Source organism: Notamacropus eugenii, chromosome 2, assembly GCF_028372415.1.
Source record: "Notamacropus eugenii isolate mMacEug1 chromosome 2, mMacEug1.pri_v2, whole genome shotgun sequence".
Lineage (NCBI taxonomy): Eukaryota > Metazoa > Chordata > Mammalia > Diprotodontia > Macropodidae > Notamacropus > Notamacropus eugenii.
In genome coordinates this window covers 248,061,979-248,087,738 of record NC_092873.1, presented here as the reverse complement: position 1 = coordinate 248,087,738, position 25,760 = coordinate 248,061,979, and the positions used below count along the sequence as shown (strand labels likewise).

At 36.0% G+C, this 25,760-nt stretch overlaps 1 long non-coding RNA gene across 2 annotated transcripts in view; it reads right to left on the bottom strand.

The window, feature by feature from the left end:
• Positions 1–1,580: 1,580 nt before the first annotated feature.
• LOC140527093 (uncharacterized) overlaps positions 1,581–25,760 on the bottom strand; it is a 128,353-nt gene continuing 104,173 nt past the window's right edge. The window contains exons 3-4 of one of the 2 annotated variants that reach the window (XR_011974672.1): positions 24,419–24,511; positions 1,581–1,667 (exon numbers count right to left, since the gene is read on the bottom strand). This is a non-coding gene — a long non-coding RNA (uncharacterized lncRNA). Of the gene's footprint in view, positions 1,668–24,412; positions 24,512–25,760 lie in introns of both variants that reach the window. The other variant, XR_011974673.1, reaches the window with a different exon arrangement.

Here is a 25,760-nt window from a genome sequence, read left to right as displayed (position 1 = left end):
ATGAGCTTTAATGTACCTAGACTAGAGTCCAATGAGCAGAAAAGCTGCAAGATTCTATGGCTATCTTTCTTTTTTAGATCTGAACTGTTCAGCTATCTCATTATATAAAATTACTTATTTATAAGAAGCTCATTCTGTTTGCTGAGTATAAATTTTAAAGAAGGGCAGTGATATGCACCATAAAAATATGCCTATTATATAACTGCCCCCTTAAAATCTGATTTAAGGACTTTCATAATAAGTTCTTAAGTAATAAGAAGTCAATCCATTACCAAAAAAAAGCCAAAAGAAAAATCACAACTATGTTCAAAGAAACCAAAAACTAAAGTACTTCCAAGAACTTAAATATAAAATTTGTATATTTTCTCCTAAACTGACTTCGGCCTTCTCAACTCAATGAACCACGGTCAAAATACATGAACTGTGTATCACAAGACTTATTTCTATTCATGAGGAGACTTGAACCCACGTTGTCTAAAGAAGCAGGCAAATGGACTGTCTGGTCTCCATAGTGATTATGCCCTGGGTGGTTAATCCTTTTTAACACAGTAGGGAGAAAGCAAGCTGCTAAGGCCTTCAAAAGCTAGGCATCAATTGTTCAAGCACCACTGGTACCATTTCAATTGAGTTGGGCCCTACATAGAAAATGAATAAATACACTAATCTGCAGCAAGAAATGCTGTGAAGTAGGGTCTTAATCAGTATGCAAACCAACTGCAAGTTCAACAGCCAAAAAGATAGGGGAAAAAAGCCATAAATTCCACAGAGAAAATAGCACAAGTTTTCACAGTGTTCATTGCCTTCCTCAGCAAATTTATTACAAGAAGAGTCTAAGCATTCACACCTGTTTTATAAGAAATCATGACATCTGCAACAATGCTTATAGAGTCTTATGTGGTAAATTTAGTCAGAGTAGAAGATCAGTTCTAATCAGGTCCGAGAGCATCCACACTCCAGGGAAATATTGTCAGAATTTCTGGAGTTGTTGAAATGTAGTTTTATAGAAAGTTATAAAAATTCAATCTTTAACATAAATACCATATCCCTCATCATCCAGAGGATTTATGAAAGCACCCATCTGTATGCTGTGCTCTCCATGGTGAAGTAGACACATGGTCTCTGCCCTTTAGGATTTTACAATCTATAAAAACATTTTTTAAAAAAATATATATGGTCAAGTGCCAAATGTACAAACACTGAACACACACAAGTTAAAGCAGAGGTTGCAGTATGTATAAGGTATGGTACAAATGCCTCTGGCAAAGAGGGGAGCCACGAGTAACTTATAAGTTTAAACAGTGGGGTGGGGAATGAGATTTCAGAATTGGTAGAAATGAAGGATGTTGGCTGTTTTGAAAGGGAAGGTACAGTGTCAGGAAAGGCCCCAAGGCATTTTACTAAATGAAAGTTAAATTGAGGTGGGAACAATACAAGAAACAAATTCAAGAGACCAAGAATAAAGGGGATGACACTTTCAGGCTTAGCGACCCCCTCTATTTGACAGATGTAGAAAGAGTCAAAGGGGAGTGACTTACCTAGAGTCACACAGTGGGAAATGGAACAGTAGTACACAGGTACTGATCCTTGGTTTAGTGATCTTTCTACCATACCATGAAGCCTTTCCATTAGCCCAGTGCTTCAATACCTGCGCAACACTGGAGCGATTTCTGATGAAAAGAAGTAAACAAGCATTTTATTAAGTGGCTACCACTTATCACTGAGCTAAGTGCTTTACAAATATTATCAAATTTGAGCCTCACAGCAACCCTATTAGTAAGTGGTATTATCTCCATTTAACAGTTGAGTAAAGTGAGGCAGAAGAAGTTAAATCACTTGCCCAAAAATCACACAGTATCTGAGAACAGATCTGAAATCAGGTTTTTCTGACTTTAGACCCAAAGCTCTATTTACTGAGCCACTTAAAAGCAGCAGAAATAGAAGGAGGAAAGATCAAATCCATTTAGACTTCCTCCCAAAATACAATTTTTAAAAAAATTTTTACTTAAATGGGGGAATATCTATTAAACATGTCTCATGAAACCAATATAGTCCAAATGTGAATTCTATTCAATTCAACAAGCATTAATTAAGAGTTTATTACGGACCAGGCATTCTCCAAGCAAAAGCTAGATGATTTCTTCTTAGATACATAGGATTGTGTTCATGTACTTGTTGGATTAGGTGGCCTCTGAGGCCCCTTTCAGCTCTGAGACTGTGCATCTGTGAAAGGACCTAGAATGGGGGAGGGAGGGCCTGGCTAGACCTCATTTACAACCATAGCAATCCATTCAGAAGAGCAATGAGAATGGCAGAATGGGATCTCATCAGGAAGTCCCCAGTTCAAGTCCCAGGTCTAATGCTTACTTGCTGGTTTCCTTATCTGTTAAACAGAGTACACTATTCATACTGCCTACATCACAAGGTGGTTGTGAGGGAAGTGACACATGACTGTGAGTTGTTACCATCATTACAGAACTTTAACAGCAGCGATGTGGCATGATTAGAAAGATGAGTGAAGCACACACCTTTGGAGGAAGACAAGAAGGAGGTGGGAGAAGGGAGTCTGGCAGGAGATTGTCAGACCAAGAAACAATGTGTAACTGGGCAAAGGAAATTGTGACAGCAGCACAGAGAATGGTGTAGAGAAACTGATCTCTCTTCTATACTGACTGCGATGGTTAGAAGGAGCAAATTTGTGGATAGATCAGTTAACAATTTATTTATTTTTTTCATCTATATTTACTATTTATTAAGAACCTACTATGTGCCAGGTACTACTACTACGTGTAGGGTATACAAAGAAAGGCAAAAACAGAGTCACTGCCCTCAAGGCACTCACATTTTAATGAAGGAGACAACATGCTAATGACCAGGTACACACAAGATATATATATATATACACAGTACTCCCACAAGCAGCACAGGCCAAAACCAGGCTTTAATCTCTGGTCCCATTCCTTAAATTCAATGCTCATTCCTTCGTTCCATTCTGCCTCCTACTCTTCTGTAATTACTTTGGAGGAAATTTACTGGATTTGACCAAATCCAATCTTGCATCTTGAAACAAAACAGAAACCTAAAAGTTTGAAATTTTTTCATATCTTCTCCGATTTCCCTGAAGTAGATCCCAAAATGTCTTACTAATCTCAGAGAGTGCTAAAGGAGAAGTAATCAAGCACTCATTTCCAAAAACTGGAGGACAGCATCCAAATAAAACACCTTGGTAGTACACGACAAGGCATGAGACAAACTAATCAAGGATCTAGAACAAGAGTCAGCGACCTTTTCACAGCAATGTATGCCCATTTTACTCACAGGATTTAGAGCTGAATTTAGAAATCATTTATTCTAACTTTCTTCTATGAAGTTCCAAATGGTTAAATGACTTCTCTATAGTCATAAAGTTAGCAAGTAACAGAGCTGGATTTGAACTCAAGACTCTTGATGCTGGATACAGCACTCTTTGTACCACATCATGTTTCTCTAATGGTGACAGGAGAGAGAAGATTCTCCTTCATGAAATGGGATAGGGGACAAGCAGCTAATCACAGGTCATCTCTCCCAAGAAACTGCTTACAGGATAAGATGAGCACTCAAAATATACCAAGACCACTTGTAACTAGCCCAATAGCCCAGCACTTAGGACAATGCTTGGCACAAAGTCTCTGTTTAATAAATGCGTCTTGTCTTGACTTGACTTGCACCAAGAAAGGTATATCAAGTCACTGAATATGAGAATGGAATATTGCCATTAAGAAGGATCAATTAAACAGTGTCAACAAGTATTGACAGAAAAACAGCCTGTCGTTTCAACAATTCAGTAATCAGTTCTGAAGCAGTTCTATCCGCTTATTATAACATATTATATAATCCCTGATCTCAAAGAAATTTAAGTATTTTTGGAGAAATAGGTTTGAACACCTGAAAAGAAAATAAGTAAGACAACAGATAATGAAGTGCTGACTTAAGCCAGGACAAATGACTCCAAAACACCTGGGAGTTTTGGTTTGGTTTGATTTGACATTTTTAAGAAACGCTGAAGGAAACTGAGTCATCCAGATAAATCAATATATGGCTTCACAGAAATGGAAAGCATTTCAGTGACTTTTTAAAAGAAAAATCTTTCTCAAACACATAGCAGAGAGATCAACTTTTGCCCTTTATTTTTTCTAGTTCTAGAGTTATTTCAACGTTCCATCTACGTTCCTCTCTTCTTCAGAATGAAATAGATTTTAGGCTCTAGTTTTCATTATTTTATATCAAAAGTATTCAATTTTACTCTCCTCTTTTCAGTCCCACTCCCTACTGCCATTAGCGTACCACATAAAAAATCTATTAATATCTCAATCAATGTTTCTATCTACCTTGGGACCATTTAAACAACTTCTACATTATTTCTGCAACTTCTCAATAAAATTGAGTGGCTTCCTTTTGCTCTAGGATTAAATCTATCCTTCTCTATTTGACATTTAATGCTCTGCACAACCTGTCCTTAATCTCATCATTCCAGTCTTCAAATACTTTATGATCCATCCAAAATGGCTTCCTCTTGTTCCTTATCATGTCTTTATGCCATCTTTATCTGCTGAACCTTGGCACTGGTTATCTCTCAGGACCTGGAATATGCATTCCCTCCTCCATTGTACCTCTAAGAATCATAGATTCTTCCAATTCAAGGACCACCTTGGGCTCAAGGGCCATCTCCTCTATGATTCTCCTAGCCACGTTCTTCTTAAAATTATCTTGCTGATAGTTCACGTAACTATGTTCTTGTCTTTCCTGATGGAAAGTAAGCTCTTTAAAGACATGGTCTATTTAATTTTTATTCACAAATCTTTAGCATGTAACACATAAATGGTTTATCTGTTTGCTGATCAACTAGATTGAATTTTAACAACCACTGGCAATAAAATTAGATTTGGTTTTCCTATGATTTGTTAAGCTTGTTAGTAGTCTTTAAAAAAAAAAATCTCCTTTTCCCTTGGCACTTTTATAAGAATGTTAGGATAATGCTTAGACAGTCAACTAGAAATAAGTTTGAGTGGAGGTGTGTTGTTTTATTCAGTCCTTCCAGTATGTCTGACTCTTTGTGACCCCATTTGGGATTTTCTTAGCAAAGATACTGGAATGGTTTGCCATTTCCTTCTCGTGCTCATTTTATAGCTGGGGAAACTGAGGCAAACAGAGTTAAGTGACTTACCCACACAGTGGATTTGAACTCAGGAGAGTCTTCCTGACTTTAGGTCCCGCCCTCTATCCACTGTGCCACCCAAGCTGCTCCCTAATGCAGATACACATTTCTTAAATACTGCACCAAATAACTACTAGAGTCAAAATATTTCCTCTGGAATTACTCTATAAGTACCATGAGCTTCTCACTGGCAGCAACAGATTACTGAAAATTGTGTATTTTAGTCACATGATTCAACAGGTCAGATTTTTTTTACTCCTAGAATCTCAATCATATTTCTGTAACACAAACATACTTCAATAGCTATATCAAGACACTGCAGGAAGGTTTTTTCAGTATATAACTATCAATGAATTAAGAAATTAATATAGTTTAATCATCACATTTTTAAAAGGACTATTTTCATATCAAATATGTAGCCCCTCCATTTCAAGCTCTGGTATAATGGAAAATAAACTGGATTTCTTATTCACAAAATGCAAATTTGAATTCTAGCCCTGCCACTGACCAGTTACGTAAACCTAAGCAACTTACTTAATTTCAAAATGAGATTTTAATATCTACATCAGCAAATCTCACAAAGACCAGAAGACAAAATACATGTAAAGTTCACTGTAAGCCTTACAGTGCTCAAATATATGTCCGCTGCCTTCATTTTTAGAGCTACTATCTACGTTTCAGTACATTAGAAAAGAAAATTGATCAAATGGCAAATAAAATAAAAACTAGATCTAACAAGTGTTTTTCTTTAAAAAGCATGGTATTCAACGAACCTGTGAAGATGTTTTTAACCATGTAAAGCTTTAGAAAACACTGTATATAGAATAATAAGAACATTTGTAATGAAACTATTCAATAGCATTTAAAAAATTAAATATCCAAAATAGATGAATATATGGAAGATAAAAGGATATATGATTCTTCTTATGTGTGCAATATAAAATAGCATTTTGAAAATATTTTGTATCATTGTAAAAATCAAATCCTTTAAAGTTCAGCAAATTGGTATAAAGTCAAGTATATTGAATTCAGCACCAGGAAAACTGGTTTGAATCTTAGTTGTATGAAAAAAATCAAGCCATTTTAACTTCAATAAATTTCATTTTCTTCATTTATAAAATGGGGATAATCTTAACTGCATCACCTAACACCATTAATGAGAATAAAGTGCTTTGTAGATATTCAAGCATTGTGTAAGTGCAAGTTATTATTATGTTCATAATAATAGCAATGCAGCAATATTTTATATGCTAAGACCTCAGAGGTCTGGTCCTCATGAGACTGTCTTATCCTATTACAGTTATCTCTTCACATCATGACTTTCCCCATCACAATTTGGATAAATCTTGGGTCAGCATTAGGAATTAAATGGAATTTTGGGGAAGCCTCAGACAACACACAAAGGGAAGGGCAGCAGATGAAACAGGAAAAAGCTTAAAAACTCAAGATATGCATGGAACATATGTATAGTATTATATAATATCAATATATTTTATCTTTTAATATCATAATAATTCAGACTTCTTCTCTGGTACGAAGGGAGAACCAAAAAATTTTATACAAATTTTCCAGATTATCAGAGGCACTGTGCCCCTAACCCCAACAAAGTGGATGGGATAAACTGTGTATAGGTTTGATGAAATCTGTTTAAAGCAGCATGGTTCTTTACTCCATGCACTAATGATAAATTTTATCATTGTAAAGTCAGTCAATTCAAGCAATCTATCCATCAACACAAGTGAAAAATGTGGCATTAATGAAAATAAAAGTATAGAAATAGAAGTACAGAAGAAAACACAGTCCATTTAAAATCAATTTAAGCAGAATAACTTTCACAGCCACAGTTTGCTTTTATATAAGGTCAGGATCCCAATTTTTTTACAAGAAAAAAAATTTTCTGGTTAGATATTGATTGTGCAGACAAGAATGTGCACATCATGTGCTCAATAAAAGCTCACATGCAATTTTTTTTTCAACTGAGAGCCTCTTTCCTGGCAGAGAAAAATTCCAAGAAGGATTTACCCCACATATCTCAATGATTAGCCATGGGACCATGAAGTGCCAGTGAAAGGAACCACTTTGTAAAACCTTTGAAGATGGACAGTGAACCCACAGCTGTATCTTATATCCTCAGCACAGTGGGCCTGGCTCATCGGCTCAGCCTGAAACTCCAAATCCAAAAGAAAGAGTAAAAATAACTTATTCCCTCCCCACCCCCAACAGCATATGCTTTCATATAAAGAGATCCCATAGGATCACAGATTTAGGGTTGAAAAGGATTTTAGAATCAATAGAAAACAAATTTATCCTTTTATAGAAGAGAATCTGAGGACAAAAAAGGTTAAGGAATTTTCATGACCTTGGTCCTCTGACCTCAATCTAGTTTTTCTCCATGGCACTATCCCCAGTAACTTTCCCCAGTCCTCTTATGATTCTAGCTTGCTGTTTGATGAGAGTTCCACAAGTAGCAAGACTAAAGCAAAAGGTCTTTTATTCTATTATTTTGCATCTCTTCTCTTTAAAAGAAAATTCCTAAGCCACAGAGAGATAGATTCAGAGAAAGAATAGAAAAACTTAAATATAGATAGCTTATAGTAAGTGGTAGATTGCTGCCTATATAAAGACTAATGCTGAATTAAGTCCTTTTAATGATCATCAGTCTCTAATGAGGTCCCTACTCTTAATGATCTACAACATTTTTCTTCAGAAAGTCAACTCCCTACTAAATCTCTTGGAATAATTTACTTTAAAAAAAACTATTAAACTCTGAAATCCTAAAATCATGCTTTTATAGCTGTAAGAGATCCTCATTATTATTGACCTTGTACCTTATATGGCACAATGGGAAATGTCACTTTGGAATATGTTTCTACTCCCTAACTCAGAATCTCAGAATTGTAGGGAAATCTTTGCACTGTATAGACTAATTGTCTTTGCAAAAAGCAAACAAAAAAATCAGCTAATCACAATGTATGAGAAAAAGAATCCTTAGTTGAATGCCCTGATCTCAATCCAATTCAACAAACACTGAATAATTATTATGAACAAGATATTAGGCTAGATGGTGAGGATATGACAAAAGTCAAAATAACTTCCAAGGGGTTTATATTCAACTAGAAGGACTCAACATAAATAAATATGAGGACAGAAAGAATACTTCCTCAGTGCAAGGTATGGGGGAAGCTCAGGGAAAAGTCTCCTATAGGAACTGGGACTCAAGCTGAGCTTTAAAGAATTCGCAGGCCTTTCCTCCAAGGTGGTACCAAAGGCAAAGAAGGAAACTGTTGTCCCACTCAAGACAGAAGCTAAGTTCAAGGCCCTGAAGGTCAAGAAGATGGTGTTGAAGGGTGTTATAGCCTATTAATGTCAGAGCCACAAAACAAAGAAGATCTGAATGTTCCCCAACTTCCAGCAACCCAAGACACTCAGATTTCAGAGGAAGCCCAAATACACTCAGAAAAGTGCCCCTTGGAGAAATAAGCTTGATCACTATGCCATCATTAAATTTCCCTTAACCACTGAGTCTGCTATCAAGAATACTAAGGAGAACAACACCTTTGTCTTCACTGTGGACATCAAGGCTAACAAGCATCAGATCAAGCAGGTGGTAAAGAAGCTGTATGACATCAACATGGCCAAAGTCAACACACTGAATCAGCCTAAGAAGAAAGAAGGCCCATGTCTATCTTGTTCCAAACTGTGATGCTTTAGGTGTTGCCAACAAAATTGGAATCATCTACTGTATCCAGCTGTCCCACTCCACCTACAATAAAGTTTTCTAGTATTAAAAAATAAATTAGAATTCATAGGATCAGAAGTAAGAAGACAGTACATTCCAGACACTGACTATTCAAGGATGAAGAAATCAAAGAAGATATATGTTGGGTCCAGGAAACAGCTAGGAAACCAGTTTGTCTGGAACTGCAAGAGGTGAAAGGGAATAATATGAAATAAAACTGAAAAGGTAGGTGTAAACCAGATCATAGAGGGTTTCAAATGCCAGCCTGAAGAGTTTGTCTTTTATCTTAGAGGCATACTGAAAAGCACTGAAAATCTCCCTGTACATCAGCAACAGTCAGGACTGTACCTTAAGAATACTAATTTGGGAACTGTGTAAAGGATCGAAGTGGGGAAAGACTGAAGACAAAGAGATCAATTAGGAAGTTATTGCAATAGATCAGGGGAGAACACCTGAACTACCGTTGTGGCCATATATGGGTAGCGAGAAGGGGATGGACACCAGTGGCCTGCTTCTCGTTGACAGCTTCTCTCAGGACACAGAGTACCTCCACATTTGCTAGGCTCCAAGCAAGCTTGCCACATGCTTCTCCCACATTGGATGTGGCCTTGAAGTTGTCTTCAGCTGGCACCAACCTCTTCTTTGGCTATAATTCACCTCACAATTTTTCTTCTCCTAGACCTGGGGAGCTCTTTTGCTCATCAGGCCTACTCTCTTTTCTCCCTCTGGAAAGTTTCTGCTTTGCCTTCTTTATGTCTTATTCATGAACCTAACCTTTTGTTGGCAAGGATTGACCCAGCTCTTTACTGACAGTCTAAACTTGATGATGTCTCTTACTCAATGACTTGATCACAGGTAAGGTTTTGATAGAAGAAAGAAATGGCAAACCAGTGTCACATCTTTGACGAGAAAACCCCAAATGGGGTCATGAAGAGTTGGACACAACTGAACAAGAACAAAGGTTTTGACCTACCCATTTCTGGAATATTATTAATATATGATATACAGAAACTCTCCTCAGCAAAAATGGGATATATGCCCATATGATACCCACTCCTACCTGAAAGAAGGCCCATTATGAGCTAAGCCAACTCTTAGAGCAGAAAGAAACAGCACCCTGGAAACTGCCTAGGTTCAGAATAGAAGGGCAAGTGTGATTCAGCTGCCATGGTCTGCTCCTTACTCCCCTCTTACAAATCCCATACAAAAGGAATACAGGACAGCAGGCTAGTTATAACCAGTTTAGACGATCAGAAAGAGTTTAGTCTCCTCATTCTCCCCACAGAAACTTGTCTGTCATCATTTCGACCAACAAAAACATCTCTCATTTTGTTTCTCCTGACTGGCTTTTTCCCCTATGACTGAAAAACATACCCAATCCTTTAAAAAAATATTCATTTGGAAGAAAGCAGAAGTGAACAATATTCACATGAACCATGATAAGATAAATGAAAAGAACACCAAAATTAAACTCAAAGCTAAGTAATTGTAATGATCAATCTTGGTTCCCCAGAAGGAAGACTTCCCTTCTTTCAGGAGAGAAGTGACGAGAATACAGATATGGAATTTTACAAAAACTGTCAGATGAGGTCATTGTGTCAGTTGGTTTTACCTAATGGTTTTCTTTATTACAATGAAGAGCTAATGGGGAGAGGTTGGCAAGGAGAAGAAGGATCTTATATCTCAAAATTTCTGTTGTAAAAAAAAAGAAAAGGTATCAATAAAACTTTTTTCCAAAACAAAATTCACTAGACCTTGCCAGTCCCTTGAGTTATCATCCTATATATCTTTAGCTGATGACACAGTGGATAGCATACTGGGACTGCATTTAAATCTAGCCTCAGATACAACTAGCTGTGTGACTCTGGGCAAGCCATGTAACTTGTTTGTCTCAGTTTCCTCAACTATAAAATGGGGATAAGAATTGCACCTATCTCACAAAGTTCTTGTGAGGATCAAGTGAGATAATATTTGTCAAAAGTTCTTATCACAGAACCCAGCACGTAGTAGGTCCTAGATAAATGCTTATTGCATTCCCTTCCCCCTTCTTCTCGCCTTCACAATCAAACTACAATTTAAAAAAAGTCATCTACACTTGTTGGCCACATTTCCTTACCTCCCACTCACTTCTCAACCACTTGCAATCTGGCTTCAGACCAGAACACTTGACTGAAGTTGCCCTCTTCAACGTTATCAACAGTCTCTCAGCTGCTACATCCAACAACCTTTTGTCATCCCTCTATTTCACTTCCCTGCAGCTTCTGACACTAATGAACGTCCCTTACTCCTGGATTTCTTCTCCCTTGGCATCTGTAATACTTAATTTCTCCAGATTCTCCTCTAATCTTTCCAACTATTTCCTCAATTTCCTTTGCTGGATCATCTTCTATATGAACTCCTAAAAGCAGATACAATTTAAGGCTCTATCTTATCTGGCTCAATGCTCTTCTGTCAACATACTCTCTCAGTGATACTATTAGTTGCCATGAGTTCAACTGGCAGCTCTCTACAGATGACTTACAATTCTATATAACCTATAATAATCTCTCTCCCTTGAGCTTCAGGCCCATATTTCTGTCTGCTGCATATGTCTACCTGGATGTTCCACTGGCATCTCAAATTGAACATGTTCAAAACAGAACACATCACCCTCACCTTTAAAATCCCCCCTCCTCCAAACTTCCCTGTATCAATTTAGGGTGCCCTATATCTTTTAATCAGCGAGGTTTGCAACCTGGAAATCATTCATGATGCTTCATTCTCTTTCACTCTCAACATCTTGGTAGTTGACAAGTCTTGTCAAATCTACCCCCAGAACATCCCTTATACCTGTTCTTTTCTCTCTATCCAAATGGCCACCACCCTAATTTAGACCTTAATCATCTCTCCCCTAGACTACTGCACTAGCCTCCTAATTGGTCTCTGTTTCCAGTATCTACCCTCTCCAATTCTCCTTCCACAAAGCGTCCAAAATAGTTCCTATTCTAATGCACAGTCCCGATGATTTCTCTCTTCTAGTCAAACACCTTCAGTGCCTTCTTATTGATTTCAGGATAAAACATAAACTACTTAGTTTTCCATAATCTTCCTTCTCACCTTCCTTTCCAGGGGTACTGGCATGATTCCTTTTCATGAATTCTCTGTTGCAGCCCAGACAGCTTGCTTCCTTGGACTTGGTCTTCCATCTCCTGTCTCTGGGCTCTTTCATGAGGCATCACTCATTCACTCCTTCCTCAACTCTACCTCTGAAAAACTCTAGCTTCTTTCGTGGTGCAGCTCAGGTGCCATCTCCTATGCAAAGTTCTTCCCGATTCTCCCTAGGTACTGGTGCTTCCTTTCCCTTCAAATGATCTTGAATTTACTTACTCCAAAATTCATAAAATTTAGAGCTGAATGGAATCCTAGAGGTCAACTAGTCTTATCTCATTTTACATATGAGGAAACTGAGTCCCAGAGAAAAATAACTTGACCAAGGTCACACTTGAATTTAATGTTTTTTATTTAATAAATAACATTTGCCTAACAGTTTATACCCTTCTTGGCCTTCAAGAGTTACAATCTTCCTAGTATACTAGTATTTAAGGTATAAGGCTATTTTTATTATCTTAATATTTTGTGGTTTCATAGGTCTTAAAACAGCTTTTGTCCTTTTGGGCAAAAACTCTTTTGAGTACTTTCTTGAACAAAACACCATCCCCCAGTCTGTTTACCTACTCTTCTATGAACCTCCAATAATGTTGCTGCATATTTCTCCAAAGGTAGAGGGAATAGAATTAGTCAGTGTCTTTTATCAAATACCTTATATGTGTCAGGTACTATGTGAAGTGCTTGAAATAAAGAAGCAAAAATTAAATAGTCCCACCCTTGTAGAATTTTACATTCTACTAACACCAAATATAGCAGGTAACTTTCATTGTGGACAAGATCAGGATAATGTTTGTCACTTTCTTTCTAAAAAACCCTTCCTGATAAAATGTATTATTTCGATTTAACTCTGAGCATACTATACCTTTTAGGAACAATGAATGCTCCAGCATAAGCTGGAGACAATCATCTTATCAACAGTTTATATTACTTTTCTAAAGATATTTTTTACCTTAACTCATGCTTGTATCAAAGGTAATCTTTCAATTTTCTATCTGTCTCTTTTTATTTATCTCTGTGCAGATAGGACTTAATATTTCTGACAGTCAACCACTTGGGAAGAGATGAGATATTCAGTCTAGGACTGAAACCAGAGCTTTAATCTAGACCGGGAGATCTAAGAAAAGAAAGTAAAATGTTAGCTCACTCAGTTAATGATAGTGTTAACCTCATCTTAGATTAAGGACATCTCCCTGGAATCAGCAACTCTGTCACTCATCCTCAGTGGACTAATATAGCACTTATCCCTAGAATCTTTACAACACACTTTACAGGAATCAAAGAAAATAGATTATTCTCATCCTCAGTTATAAAAGTGATCTAGAAGACTAGACCATATGTTCTTGAGGCAAATGGCAAAGAGATTTATAAAGACATCAAAATAAGTAACACTGCAAATCAAAGGGGCAGTGGAAGCCAATGGGAAGTGCATTAAGAATCTGAAGAAGTCAATTATAGCCCGGGCTTTTCTCCAACCTAACTTGGGAAAGTCTTTTAATTTCACTGGATTGTGGCTTTTCTTATCTATAAAATGAGAGGGCATAGACTCCTTGATCTCTAAGGATGCTCCCAGATCTGATTTGATTTCTGCATTCTTTTATTATGAAAAGGGCATACATATCCAGAAAAAGAACTATGGAATCTGAATGCAGATAGAAGTATAATATTCACATTCTCTCTCTTTTATTGGTTTCTTCTTTCTCATTTTTTCTCCCATAGGTTCTAATTCTTCTTTACAGAATGACCAATGTGAAAATAGGTTTAATATGAATGTATATGTAGAGCCTCTATAAAATTACATGCCATCTTGGAGTAGGAGAAAGGGAGAGATAGGGAGAAAATTTGGAACTCAAAGTCTTATGGAAATGAATGTTGAAAACTAAAAATAAATAAATTTTTTAAAAAATAAAATTATATTTTATTTGATAAAACAACAATGTATACATAGATGTACAAACAATACAAATAAAACATAAATGAAATGAGGTGCAGACATCAGTAGCTAAGGTGAACCAAATGCCCTTTTGTGGAAGACAGTACTTGAGCTGAGTTTTAAAAGAAGTTCTAAGAGGAGGAGCTGACAAAAAATATGGCATTCAAACCACCATACCTGGATGCATGCCATCAATATCAAGTTCACTGTAAAATCTTAAGAGTGGTTTGCCATTTCCTTCTCCAGTGCATTTTACAGATGAGGAAACTGAGGCAAATAGGGTTAAGTGACTTGCCCAGAATCACACAGCTAGAAAGTATCTGAGGACAGATTTGAACTCAGGAAAATGAGTCTTCCTCACTCCACCTAGCTACTCCCAATATTTTACTTTCATTTAAATCTATTTTATAGTCCTACTATTAAGCCTGGCTTTCATGTCTCCCTATAGAAGAAGTATATAATGTCAACAAGAAAGCAAAGATTGCCATTCTAAAAGTATTTACTAGAATTTTTAATCAAGATACTTAAAAAAAGGATAATGTCTAAAAAATGGTATAGCTGGATATTCTGGCACTAGACGGGACACAAAGAGCATACTTTGTGAAACAAAAAAAAAACTTAATAGTAAGTTGAGGATTCAAACATCAAGAGAAAACTAGACAATGACTTGCAAGAGTCACTGTAAGGGGATCCTTATACATATGAGGGTTAGATAAAATGTCCTCTGAAGTCCAACAAAAGACAGCATGGCATAGTGGGATAATATGCTTAACTTGTCACTCTGTCACTCACTATTGACCATTGGCAAGTCACTGAAACTCTCTGCACCTCAGTTTCCTCATCTTTGAAATGGACTCAAAGTCCTCCAAGTTCCCTTCCATCTTGATCCCTTCCTCACTCAGATTCTGTGATTATATGGAAAGATACAAAAATTATCTATAGCTAGACATTTACAGGGAGGAATATATATAAATATGAACATGCACAAAGATAGGAGCATTTTGTCAAGCATTTTAAAATTTTGTGTTCTTTTACACCTCTTGACCTAGCCTTGCAAAACACATTCAAAATAACGTCCTTGGAGTAAAAGCAGTAGCACAAAAAACGATTAGGTGTCCGATTCGTTGAAAAATGAAAATCATTACTTCTCAAAAGCATTCTAAAACTTCCTAAAGCAAAAGACCAGTGTGGAAGGACAATCTTTTTATCTTACACTTTATCAGTTATACTTACAATCTCTTTATCCAACATTTATCCTGCATTTCCAAACATCCTTCATTGTCATCATTGGACTGATCAGGAAAAGAGCTTATCTACTGCTATTTGTAACATAGTATTATTTACAGTCAGTTTGGGCATGTTACAAGATTATAAAGAGGACCAAAGCTGGTAGCTATAAGTCTGTTAAAAATCAACACAGCTGACAAGATTTAGTCTGGGTAAAAAGGAAACCAGGCATTGTTCATGCTATACCTGCTCTTAATAGTTTGCATAATTGTGAGTGTGATATTTTATCATCAATAAGAGATACAACAAAAAAAATAATGGTGTTGAATATTCTGCCCAGTTGCTTCTCACCTATAAGATCAGGGGAGAAGGAATGTGGGGAGTTTTTAGTTTGGAGTTGTTTAAATAAACAAAAGCTCATTTTGTTCTTTTACCTTTAAGAGCGAAGTGAGCACCACAAAAAAATTCCCACTAATATTACAAAGAAATATACATTTTTGCATTAGCAGTGCTAAGATAAATTTAAAAAATCTTTCAATTTGATAATACTGAATATAAGTGTCAAAAAGAAAAATAAAAATTCAGCTGTTTTGTTACCCTAGGAAATGTGGAAATCCCTATAACCATGATTCAGCAACACCATATTCTCTAGGATTTCTATAAATAATCACCTAAGTTAAGGGGCTATTTTAACAGTCTTCTATTTGTGTACTTCCACCTACCAATTTTCTAAGAATTACATGCTTGACCAGATAAACATAAAGGCAAAAGAGAAATATACCAGCAAGGAGCCATAATGTAACTGGTAATAGAAACACACACTGACCATCATATATTACTTCTACTACTCACACAAACTCCCTAAGGAATTAGCAATCTCTGCTGAATTGTGAAGAGAGTTAATCATCCCGTTTAAACCAGACACTCCCTAGATTAGAGGGTCTTTCTTTCTGATGCAGAGAGTTCAGGAAAAAACTTCAGCATATTAAGTGATGTTTGACTACATTTGAAGTATTAAAGTTTAAAATTCAATTGTCAAATTGTAGAGCTTCTACTCAGAAGAAAACAGGCATGATGGGAAGTTAATAACTGATAAACCAAAAAAAATACACTAGTTTTCTTTCACATTATAACATCCTGAATACAGTAGAAAAATAAAATTTAGAAAAAAAATTGTAATGAATAGATATAGAATACCTTAAGTGTCCAGATTGCGAAACAAACGTTACATCGTTGGTATGTTACACTCAACAAATCAGTAGAGTCAGCTTTTTCCAGAACTACTTGGAAAATGAGGCAAGTAACAATACAGGACTTTTATACATAAAAGTTCTGAGAGATAAACTTGACAATAATAGTCACTCAAATCTGAAGGTAATAATTTCATTTGTCTACAATGAAGTACATTATACAAGTAAGAAAAAAGAAAGCAAACATAAAACTTAAAATAATGAACAGTGTGGCTCATTATTATAAAGTCATTTTGGACTGACATTTAAAGTTTATAAACATAGACAAGTTCTAATTCCAAACCATTCCCTTCAGACTTTAGCCAATAACAACCTTACCTTCACCAAAACTTCTGTTTTAACCAGTTTTCCTCATAGTTCTGTGTGTCAGAAGCAGTCTCACAAAGAGGCAGAGTACATCCACACATATACACACTCCTTTCTTTTCTGCCCATCGTGAGCCAGGAAACTGTGTCTAACACTTCAAAATGTTCGGCCGTTAGGAGCTAAAAACAGATCCTGTGCAATGCTGGATGTATTTTTGTCTGCAAGCTACACACCCTCATCATGTTCAATTTTTTCCATTGGTGGAACAGGATGATGCAGACTTAACCAGAAAGTGGTTTTCCATGGGCCGCTTGAAATGATTAGCCTGGACAGCGTGCCATAATGCCTCAGAGCCACCAGGGAATAATTTATGACTGGGCTGTTGTTTGACCCTGCATTCCAGAATTACCACGAAAGTTCCATAGGAAAGCTATTCGAAAGTTTGCTGAATAAAGGTTTACTCACTTGAAACTAGCCTCAGTTTCTTTTTTAAGCACTCTCATAGCGTACCTACACACCTAACGCCCTCTGTATGAAGTTTCAGTAAACATATATTCTCCAAAACCACAGCTGGAATGTTAGTCATGAAAACTCCTCTCTCTCGAGAGTAGTCCTTAAAAAATAATTTTATAATTTTGCAAAATGATACCATGTATAAGCAAACTCTGCGTTCATTTCAAAGTTATTTCAGTTTTAAGTTAGCTTGAGCTGTAGTGCTGTACACTGGAAGCTCTTGTTACAACTACACAACAATTTTTCTACTCAATGAAAACTAAATTAAAGCACAAATTGTTTTAAAGAAACATATAATTCAGTTATTTTGGAGTTTCTCATTTTTTTCTAATTAGAATTGTTTAGTTTAAAAATCTGAAAATTAAGACTATTTCAACCAAAGTGGCTCAGGGCCAAGACTGGTGGGCCAGAGTGGAGTAAGGCCACACAGAGGAAGGTCAGACAAGAAGGGAAACGTCTACCAGAATTTTTAAGATACATACCTTTTATATAGTTTTTGTTTAATTTTTTTCTTTTATATAGTTTTAAACACAATGATAGAGGTGAAAAATTCCTGAGTTTACCAAAATACCCAATACTTACCAAGTCATGTGAAAAAAAGTGACAGCAGCCTTTACAATATCATACTTTTTTTTTTTTTATCATTTTTTGGTTTTAATTTTATTCTACATTTTTAGGGTTATTTCTTTCTTTTTTATTATTATTCAATTCTGGGCCCAACTCAGTTATTCATCTATAATACCTTTCTCAGGCACACGCATGAGCATACCAAATCAGTAGATTTGCCTTACAATTGCACGATGTGTCTAAACAATAGGTTTTTGATCTATTTAGTTTTTCTAACATAGCTTCTCTGACTTCTCTCTGAATAAGTATCTGTTAGAAGGCTCACTAATTTTCTGAGTCTTAATACAATCAGCACAAGATTATTTGCAAATAGGATCTAAGAGACATCACCATTTAAAGATAATTCTTCCATTTGGACCCTACACAAGACATCCTTCATGTCTGGTGATGACGCATGATTGTAAAAACAACACCAAATTTCTGAAGAATCAAAAATGTGGGTGAGTGAAAAGGCAATGGAGAGTTACATGTTAGGTACATGTTAGGTACAAGCAGGCTACCATAACCTCAACAATAACCTCACACAAAAAGAGAAGTAAGGAATTTTCTGCTTGTTTTTGTATTGCTTCTGAAATCTTATTGCAACAGAATTCCAGGAGAAGAACCTTCTTCAACCACTGCAAATGGGAGCTTGTTCTGCGACTGTCTGGATGTAATTCTGGCCTTTAGATATGTAAACTACATCCTACTAAGCCTTCAAAATTCAAGAGTGCTCATAGTTGTGAGCCATTGCCAACATTCTCGATACTTTGGGGTTTGTTTTCATTATTTAGCTTCTTTCTTTATCAGTAAAGTCACACAAAACAAACATCAGTTAAGGAGGTGAACTAGGCCTTCTCACTGTAGAGCTGTTCAAGTTCTGAAGGCTGACAGCAGACTCAAATAGAATGTTCTCAGTAATCTTCTTTAAATGACAGCGACTGCTACTTCCCCCATTCATAAAACTAGGTTCATTCCAAGATAATACTATAAGAGGACATGTTAGTTAACCCCTTGATGAAGGGGGAAAAAATCTCCGAAAATTACTTTGATTTTGGTCTCAAATAACTACTTAAGCTATTAAATCTCAGAGGCACACAATGCTTAATCATTTCTTTAAAAATTACATTGGAGTTTAATATCATTTCTGTAAGACATATATTGAGTCAAGTTATCCCACAGATAAATCCAGACCTATTAGCCATCCTAATTTTTCCAAAAATATTATATGCTTTGTTAGCCCAAATTCTTATCCTGCTTCTTTTTATTTTAAGAGATGGGGGAGGGTTGTTCGGTGGGAAGTAGGAATGGGCTAGTACAGGTATAGGGAAAATAAAATAGGGAAAAGAATAGCAATATATCTCATACATAATGAAGCAGTTTGAGGACCACTTTCTTAGATCCATTAAGGAAGAACTTGTCTTAAAAAGGACAAGAAAAGGCCTAAGAAATGAACTAATTTTGAAATAATATGTATTATTGTTTACATGGGAGGAATCAAGATGATTCAAATGTATTTCACTTAGCATGAAAATACCTCATTCAAAATACCTGACAACCATTATTAGAATCTGATATTAGTCACTTCGGGGATTCAAATAGGGCAATAGTATAAAAAACAATCTATCAAATGTTCATTTTAATCAGCAAACAATAGCCTAATCTACTTGCTTTCCATGTGGAAAAAGACAAAAAGAATAAACTGTTGTCAGTGAAGCAAAATTCCAAGAGATATGATATCCCATAAATGTAATAAAACCATTCTGATACACTCACACAAATGAAAGATTTAATGATAAACAACAAAATGTAAAAATATACTAATGGAAATGAGATCCTTATCTTATACTTTATGTTTTCCAAAAAACAGTCCAAATAGTAGGTCTGCTCTGGACGGAAAGAAAGCAAAACTCAAGAGACAATGATGCAGAGCATTCCCCAAATGAAAGCAAGACAATCCTGGAAGGCATTAAAAATACTGGCATTTTGCCTGAGCAAATGATAACCGTCTCAGAAAATTTGTTCTCAATGGAAAACATTTTATTTAAAAATTCTGGTCACAAGGTCCAAAGCCAATAAGCCTTTTTCTGAAATCACATATTTCCAACAGATCTTCCTTTCATGTTCAAAGATGATCCTGCTGGAAGGTTTAAGTATCCGTGTGCATAAGCATTACTTAAAATTCCAATACTATTGGTTCTATCATCTGTTCTGAACAGAGTACAGGTATAATCAATGCTTCAGTCTATCTTATTTGTGAGACTGCTCTACATCTTTCTATCTTGAACCATGAGATACCTTTGTTGGTGATCCCAGCTTTCATCAATGTGTGTGTATATGTGTGTGTGTGTGTGTGTGTGTGTGTGTGTGTGTGTGTGTGTGTGTGTGTATCAACAAGATCTGGCAGTGATTAAAATCTATGATGAAATGCTTGCAATTCTTGTCTTCAATGGTGTTTCCTCTGCCCTGTTGTCACCATCAATCCATAGTGACTTGTCAAACAAGAGCTGCTTGGGAGTCATGCTAGCCATTACTTTTCATTTCATGTTTAAAATCCAATACTACTGATTTGCAGCCAGAATCACTTTCGTGCCAACATGTTAGCTACAGTTTGGGGTTTGGGTACCGTTGGTAGTGGTAGCAATTATGCTAACAACAACCATAAAAGCCAACACTTACAGAGTGCTTTTTTCCAGATTAAAAATGGCTTAAATATATTGAAGTCTCCAAGCAACCTTGTGGGGTAAGGACTATGGATACCATTATCCCCATTTTAGGAACTGAGGCTCTGAGAGATATTGATCAAATCTTGCTTCCTGTGTTGAGCAGCACGAAGAGGACTTTTAGCGTTTCCATTTGAGCAAACTCCAACCATCATCACTGACATTCAGTCACATAACAAGGTGGACACAGCTTTTGCTGTTGTATGCCTTTAGCCCAGTTGAGAGCTTGCTAATATCAATAACTTACTGGATAAGCATTTATTAAATGCCAAGCAATGAGTTAGGCCTCAAGAATATAAATATAAAATTAAAGTCCCTCCCTCAAGGAGTTTATAATCTACTGGAAAAACAACATGTGTACATGTAAGTAAACACAAAATAAATAATCTTGTAAATACACAATAATTTATGGTCAAGAAGGTCAGTTTGGTGAGAATGTAGAGCATGTGAAGTAATGTAAAATGAGGCGGGAAACATGAGCTGAAGATGGACTGTGAATAGTACGTAATTTGATCTTAAAAGACAATAAGGAGCCAAAGGATCTTATTGAATAGGAAACGATCTGTGCTTTAGGAATATAATTGGCAAGTCTGTGGACCATGGATTGGGAAAGGTGGTATCTGTGATGTCTCTTTTTTCAAAATAATAAAGATCTTATTCATGAGATTTTTATGTCAAAGACTGGAACATTTAATTAAATAAAATGCATCATAACATGACTTGTATTATGTAGCTTTGGACATAGGTCACACTCCACGAATTCAGAGGTTCCTTACAATTACATTTCATCTATGTCTTGGGCCTGCTACATTTATTTCTTCACACCTTGCTGGCACTGAAGAGGTAATCTTTGATCAAACTGGTGCCACGAAGTCTATGGAAGGACTGGGGAGGACAATAAGGCAAGATGAATGAAACTCAGACTGTCTAAAAATAAAACTGCTATCACTGTGCCAATTTAGCACATCTTAATCAATGTTTAGGAGAATGGATAATTAATAGTTTTCTATATTTAGGAAGGATTAAAAGGAAGAAATATACTTAAAATAAAGCAGGAGACCATAGGATCATAGATTTAGAATCAGTTAGAATCTAGTTTAGTTCTTTCATTGTATGATTGGGGAAACTGAGGCCAAGAAAGATAAAGTTATTAGCCCAAAATCACAGTGAGGAAAAATCTGAATATAACTCCTTTAATATTAAATCCAACACTCTTCCCACTGCATAATAAGGTGAAAAGATATTTTTACAGTTAAGATGAAAAAAACACTAAAATAAGATACCAAAAGAAGCTATGAAGGTAAAGTTACCTAAAATATTCCTAAATAAAACATACAACCATCAGTACTAAATGATTAGTTTAACTTCCCCAAATATACGATAATGGATCAAATGAATTTCCCAGATTTCTTACAAATCTATTATGTGGACCAAAAGGACTCTAGCAATTGGTATAAAAGATAAGAATTTAAAATAAAGTGGAATAGATGACAAAAATGAGAAGAGTCCTGCCATGATCCAATTCAGAGTCCAACACCCCACCTAGCACAGGAATTAGTATTGCAATATATCCAACAAGTGGCATGTGCTCCTTTAATACCACTGGTAACAGGGAGCTTACTCCATCAGCTGGTATATGTTCATTTTTGTACATCTCCATTAGACTGCTGCTATTTTGCATTAAATCCTATAACTTCATGAGTAACACAAGACCCCATCTGCTCCATCTACATATCTGAAGCCAGCTAATAGGCTATCCCCAATCTACCCAACCTCTACCTCACCCCCCACAAAAAAAAAAATTCCTCCTTTCCAGACTAAGTATTCTCTCCCTTCAACTTGTTCACATGACCTAATTTCTTGGTTATTCACCATCCTGGTTTGTCTTTGTCTGGATGTTCTAATGGAATAATAAAAACAGTGCTAGATTCAAGTAAAAACAGATCTAAGTTCAAACTGACACTTGTTAGTTTTGTCACTATGAGTCACTGAATTTCTGTTTTATCCAGTTTGGTTTCCCCATCTGTAAAATTAAATTAAACAAATACCTGTTAAGTAACTACTTTGAATGACACCACGTGGTAGACTGGTAACATAAAGACAAAAAACTAAACCAGGCACTTGTCCTTGAATCTGCAGCTACCAGCTTATGGGGTTACTGAGAGGACCAGATGAAAGCATCTATTCCACCACTTTTAAAATCTCAAAGTACCATATAACGTCAGCTATTCAAAGTATTCTTACTCCACTTCGCCAATATCACTTTAAAATTTCACACCCAGAACTGAAAACAATACTCAAAATCAGTTCTGATCACAGTGCAAAGTGTTGTAAAATAATCACATTTCTTATTTTGGAAATTATTGTATATTCACATATGTACATGTATACACACATAACCAGAAAGAAGGGCTTATGGTTTCACTGACATGGGGGAACACAGTGTGAGAGCTCCTTCTACTCAGTTTAAGCCCTGAGAAGTGGCCTGAGGCATTTAGAGGTAAAGTAACTTGGTTAAATTCACAGAGCAAGCAAGGGTCTGAGGCAGGTTTTGAACAGAGACTTTCCTGACTTGAAGCCCAGCACTCTTTCCACTTTGCCTCTCTTTGCTGACATACTGAGGACATCATTCCTCCCTCCTGCAATTTTACATTCATACATACATAAAATACACATGCTATCATCTTTCTAGAACATATAGATAGGTTCAGGGTTCTCTAACTTGATACCTGAGATCAAAGTATCTTTTTATGCCACAACTGATTTTAGATTTTTTCCAATAGTTCAGTTAGTTGAGATCTAATCTACACAAAAATAAATGCAATTAATATAATTAATTATTTCTTCAGGTAATCTTTAGAATATCTTGTGAGTTATTTCAATTCCTATGGCCCACATGTTAAGGCTGAATACTGAAAAGACTGCCAGATTTGGAGACAGAAGACCCATATAAAATGCTAGAAAAAAAAGAAGGCAAAAACTGCCCCGTGTGTAATATTTTAAAAAATGTTTGGTTAAGAATAATTGTGTTGTTTTTTTTTTTTTAAAAACCTCATCAAAAGCATATAATCAATGCTAAGAAAATAGACAAATTGAGACCATAGACCCTTATGCACTCAAGACTTTGGACTTTATTAAACAATCAAATGATGTATATAGATATAGGTGTGTGTGTGTGTGTATACACACACAGAGAAATCACATAAGATGTCTCTATATACACATACATACATATGTATATGTGTATTTGTGTGTATAAAATGACCTCAACTGTTGGACACCCAAACTTTTTAAAGTGATATTTCAATGTACCCAAATTCCCTTAGTTTATCTCCTCTTACAATTGCAATGAGAAATGAAACTCTTTCTATTCTGAAACAGAGTTCTGGTTTGGTTCTGGAAGGTTTAAATGTTCATTGTCAGTCTGGCAACTGAAAGGATTGAATTTAAAACTTGCAAGGATAGATCCTCTCCACATAAGGTCCCATTGGGGATTTCTAGAGCATTTTCCACATTTGATGGGATCATGTGGCACACATCAAATTTAAATGCATTTGTAAAAACCTACTTAGAAAAGAGGAGAAGGATTTGAAGTGTTTCTCTACAGGAACTTCAATTATCTGCACTCAAAAGAGAGTGGGAAGGAGACAGATCTGACTTGCACTCATATCCTTTGCACAAACAGCAGTTAATGAAGCTTATCTGGGGATGAAGTGATTAAGGGAATAAATACTAATATATTATACTCTTTAATCTTCTGGAATACATGACTTGGCTTACCCTTACCCGAAGAGGAAGTGCAGAAGAAATACAGATTAATCATCCATTCATCCAGAGTATATCTTCTGAAAAGGTGGCAGGTGACCAAATGACACAGCTCTGGGAAGGAAAGAAAAGAAGGAAGGAAGGAAGGAAGGAAGGAAGGAAGGAAGGAAGGAAGGAAGGAAGGAAGGAAGGAAGGAAGGAAAGAAAGAAAAGGAAAGTTAAAAATTTAAGGAATACATTTTTTTAAAGTTAGAATCTTCTAATTTAAAATGATTTCATTAGCAAATGTGGTTACAAACAGTTGGACACAAATGAAATAACAGCAAAAAATGCTAGCCGAAGGCATTGGCTACCATCATGGTGGATGTTCAAGACGGAATCCAAAGGGAAGGATTCCCAGTAGATGGTGAGGTCCTCTATATCAGTACTGCTGAACTCAAACAGAAAGGAGGGCCAATTTCAATTCTATTTTTAAAAGAATAATTAAAAGGGCTAAAAGTTCATAACTACTAAATCACAGGCCATTCACTAATTGGACAAACATAATACTAGGCTACCAACCACAAAACGGCACAAATTGGCATTATTTGAAAATAGTCACTTGGGCTTCCTTTGGTGCATTAAGAATCGCACCTGAAGGTTTTGGATCAACTTCATCAGTTAGAGCTAAACTCTTGAGTCCAAAATGTATCCGTGGTAGCATCTTTTATGATAGGTAGGTATACATATCCATTACCACATACATGAGAACATGTGATGTTGACGATAAGTTGTTATCTACCTACTCGTAGGTTATATGGCCATAACCAATAATGCTTAAACTAAAGTCATATATTCTATAGAAACAAATTAATTGACTAATCATGAAGGGTTATCTTTTATATCAACTTAATTGTGTAATCTCAGGCAAGTCACTTCACCTCTCTGGGAACCAATTTCCTTATCTATAAACACATGAGGTTGAGCTACATGAGCTCTAAAGTTTCTTCCAGTTCAAACAGTTTAGTATTACATTATGATTCTGTCTTCAACCTATTAGACTAGTTGAAGAGTTATATATTACTAGAAACATTTCCATACATTAACCAATGAAATTACAGTTCAACCATAGATCAGAAGTCAAAGGTTCTAGAAATTACTCTAGAGGATGCTAATGGTTGCTTCATTTAAAATTATGCCTTCTTAATTTATGTGACTGTGTGGACTAATCAAATTGTAATCTTATTCAAGAATTAGATAAGAGAAGAATCGGCATTTGGGAAATTGCATAGTATTTTTAAAGACCTCAACCTTCTCCCTGAAACAAAGAGCCACCTTTTCATATCAAGTAATGCTAAATGGCTGTGAATCATGGAGTATTACA